This window comes from Cibotium barometz, chromosome 47 (assembly GCF_041138505.1).
Source record: "Cibotium barometz isolate CiBa-2024 chromosome 47, ASM4113850v1, whole genome shotgun sequence".
Classification (NCBI taxonomy): Eukaryota; Viridiplantae; Streptophyta; class Polypodiopsida; order Cyatheales; family Cibotiaceae; genus Cibotium; species Cibotium barometz.
Window position 1 is genome coordinate 43,431,035 of NC_141092.1, and position 4,075 is coordinate 43,435,109.

At 42.7% G+C, this 4,075-nt stretch overlaps 1 long non-coding RNA gene across 2 annotated transcripts; it reads left to right on the forward strand.

Annotated features, from left to right (window-relative positions):
- The first annotated feature begins 784 nt into the window (after positions 1 to 784).
- On the forward strand, positions 785 to 1,493 carry LOC147611724 (uncharacterized). 2 transcript variants are annotated; one of them, XR_015263833.1, is made up of 3 exons: positions 785 to 939; positions 1,039 to 1,132; positions 1,295 to 1,493. It is a non-coding gene; the product is annotated as an uncharacterized LOC147611724 (long non-coding RNA). The 2 variants fall into 2 exon arrangements; XR_015263832.1 differs by lacking the exon at positions 1,295 to 1,493 and having other exon boundaries at positions 1,039 to 1,281.
- Positions 1,494 to 4,075: the final 2,582 nt, after the last annotated feature.

Here is a 4,075-nt window from a genome sequence, read left to right on the forward strand (position 1 = left end):
TGTTGGGTGTGACATTAGGAAAGAAGCATGGCGTTTTCTTGTAGTGTTCCTAATTCACCCTTCGATGAAGGCTTACTCGGACAAAAGATGAATATGCTGCACATAAAAAACAGACCTATCTGGCTTCTGACGAAATCCTGGTTACGCTTCAAACATACCTTATTTTTCACGTGTGCACAGAGTCTCTCATTCAGCCAGTCCGGCACGCACTTCCTCTTGGAACAGTCCGCTTCAATGTCATCCCCTTGACGCTTCATCTTCTCCTCAGCCTCCGGATCCCAGTCCCCCCATCCATTCACTCCCTCTTCCTCACCTTGATGCCAACCACTACATGGCTCCACCATGCAAGGCCCGAGTACTCGACCACCCGTCAATGTACGAGGGTCATGCAATCACTTCTGTGGAATTAGATAGTCAGGAACCCACTACGCTCCTGCATGCGACACACGTCACACCCCTTGCTCGCTCGAGTCTTTTAAATGTATGGTATGCATAACGCCATATGAGAGCTTTAAATGTATGTTATGCATAATGCCATCTTAGGGAGAATTCTCTCTTGTATTGACCGGCAAGCCTAGGTTGCAACAAGTCAGAAGGGCTTGTTGGGACCTACGTGGCTGGGTGGCATTGGCGGAGCAAAATGGTCGGTCTCGTATGTCGGTGACTTACACGTGTACGTGCGGCCCGCGGGCTAGCTGACACGTCCGCTGGAAGCGGCAAATATCAAGCGCCCTGCGTATAAGTAGATATATTAGTTTTAAGTTTCTTGCGTACTTTGGCGCAATACGCTATCTCAGATCGATCGTCGCTGACTGCGCTCTCCCCAATAAGCTATCTCAGATCGCTCGTCGGTCACTGCGCTCTCCCCAATAAGCTATCTCAGATCGATCATCGCTCACTGCGCTCTCCCTGCCAATACATAACCGATCAGAGCATGGGGTTAGAGCTCCCACTCATGATCTCAATTTCAGCTTACGATTATTCGCCTTCTGCTGTGGTTTCTGTGTTTAATTTCTCTTTGTTGATTTCTTGGCGCAGTTTCCAAGCCGATAGTCTGCACGTTGCCGACCCTGCACTCTGGATGGTCCCGGTGTTCGGAATTGCTGCAGCTGCCGCCATCGCCTTGTACACGGTAAGCTTGTCCTCTGGTCTCACCAATGACTGTAATATATTAGATCTAGTCTCAGTAGTCTGTGCTTGTGTGGCTTCTTCCTCCATGTACATTCCGGGATCGAGGTGAAATATCAGAACCAACCTTTTCTTGTTTTTTTGTTCTGAACGGCGCCGTGTTCAGAAATCCTTGCAGGACGCTGGAGTTGAGGTAATGAGAAGGCCATGCACTGAATTGGCACGCTAGGGCACGATTGGTGTAAATCGTCTTCTTCTATTTCACGCATTGGAGTTGGTTGTGTTGAAAGTTGTTCTTCTATTTTTTCTTCGAATTCTGGATTAGATATTGTGTTTACTTCTGGTTCAAGTTCTAGTTGTTGAGTTACTATACCTTCATTTGATTCTTCTTCTAGTTGTTCAATTGGATGAATATCTGCTTCTTGTGCTTCTTGAGTGGGTTCCTCAACCTCTACTTCATTTGATATTTTCATATCTTCAAATATTTGTTTATTGTGTCGATCAATTTGGATTACAAATAACCACCTATGATCTCTAGGATCCACCTTGAAGTCATTTTGATATTAGAGGTTTAAAACATTAAAAAAATATATTTAATATATTGATGTGATATAATGTAACACTCAGGTCAACTATTAACTATATATATGGCTCTGCAAAGCAAATATTGTTAGATTGGAGAGCAATGTAGCAAGACACACATAGATGGAAACAAGCGACGAGAGATAGATGGAGGCACAACATTCAAGGTAGATTGATGAAAATGAGTGAAGTGACATGATAAGGTCATTTACAAACTCATAAGTGTGCATACATACACTTGAGGGAAAAAAGTACCCCGGTCCATTATTAGCCTATGTCCACACTTAACTACCATATAAATGCTACAAATCTCCCCTGTAGTAATTGAAAAGATGCAGGGGAGAAGAGAGCTTGAGCTCTTGCAAGCACACACACACTCACACAAACTCTAAAAGAGAACACACAAGGTGAGAGGCTGAAAATTCTTCTTCTTGTTCACATAACAAAAGAGGTCTACAAAGAAGATAAAGTGACTAAGACACATAATAGAGTATATACAAGTGGTCCATAATGTGAACATGCTAAGTGGAGTGGGTAGGTGCGGACTAGTCGATGTAGTCCAGCTATAGAATCTCTGAGAAAGATATGTTAGTGCCAACTACCAAACCCACCAGTGATGTAAATATATCGAACAGTCATACAGGTGTCTCGTGAGTGTCAGCTCATGTTGAGCTTAACATCTCAACACTCCTCCTCAAGCTCAACTCCAGCTCATGAACTCCAAGCATATCTCAAAATCTATGGAGCTTCTCAACTCCCAAGGCCTTCATGAAGATATCAACGACCTAATCCAGTGTAATGGCGTAGGCCAAGTCGCGATGTTGCCTTGCCAAGACTCTTCCCTTGATAAAGTGGTAATGTACCTCAATGTGTTTTGTCCGCGCATGGAAAATTGGGTTACTGGGCCAAATATTTACTATTAAGATTGTGACAATATATGACAACCTTTCTGTCCATATGCAACCCCAAATCAGCAAAAGTAGCTTACATAACCAAGTTACCTCACACGCTACCACCACAATTCTCAAAAAGTAGCGTAGATCTCCCAAATCCTCCATCTCAATTGAGAAGACTTTCACATGCTCAATCTCATCCAAGTTATCACCCCCAACAATAAGATCATCTACATAGATGATGTTAATCACAATACTCTTATCACAGTACCCTTATCACTCTTGCGCACATACAAAGAGTGATTTGCATATGCCGTATGAAAACCCATAGTGACAAGATACTTAGTAATCTTGTTATGCCATGCTCGTGGAGCTTGCTTCCACCCATATAAAGTCTTGCGAAGCTTACATACATACTCTGGGTGACCTGTATCCTCAAAACCAAGTGGCTGATCCATATACACTTCTTCTTGCAAGTCACCATGCAAAAACACATTTTTTATATCCATCTTATGTAAAAACCAACCTTTAGCTGCAACCACTGTAGTCACAACTCTCACAGTTGCCATCTTTGCAACTAGAGCAAATGTCTCCTCATAATAAATCCCATGTGTCTGTGCATATCCTTTGGCTACCAATCTAGCCTTGTACCTGCTTATGCTACCATCACTGTTATGTTTCACCTTATACACCCACTTACAACCAATAGCTTTCTTGCCTTCAGGCAATGGCACCAAATCCCAAGTCTCATTTCCATACAATGCATCCATCTCCTCATCCATAGCTTTCTCCCAACACACATTTCCAATAGCCTCATCAAAACATGTGGGTTCTATAACTTGTACAACTTTTGCCATGTAAGCATAGTGATGTGCCACAAAACCATCATAAGTCAACCTCAGCACAAGGTTTTTGACTCTTCCAGATCTTCATAACTTTGCATTCATGGCTTCCATAGCCTTCTTCACACCAAGTATCCTCATCATTGTTGCTAGAATCCCAAGCTTCTCATCAAGGCTCATCTCTGAGCTACTAGACTCTCCATCAACAACAAGAGAATGCCCTGTAGAAATATCAGGCATACCAAGGGACTCAACCACTTTCTCTTTGCCTTTATGTGATGTACCAACTACATTTCTAGAATTGGTATTATGACACAGCCCACCACTCCATGGTATATCAACAAAACTACTGGATGAGGACTCTCTTGGTCCACTCAATGACTGTGATTGCTGACCTGCATTGTGTGCAACCACATTTCCACTTACATTAGTCCCAAAAATATCTTTTTCAGCAGTATACCAGCTACTCATCTCATCAAATACAACATCCGTGCATACCCTTAATTCACGTGTAGCAAGATTGTAGCATCTATATCCCTTTTGCTCAAGGGAATACCCAATAAACACACATTTTTCTACCTTCGGATCCAGCTTAGTAGGTAACTCATCTGTCACATTTTTCTGCCTTTG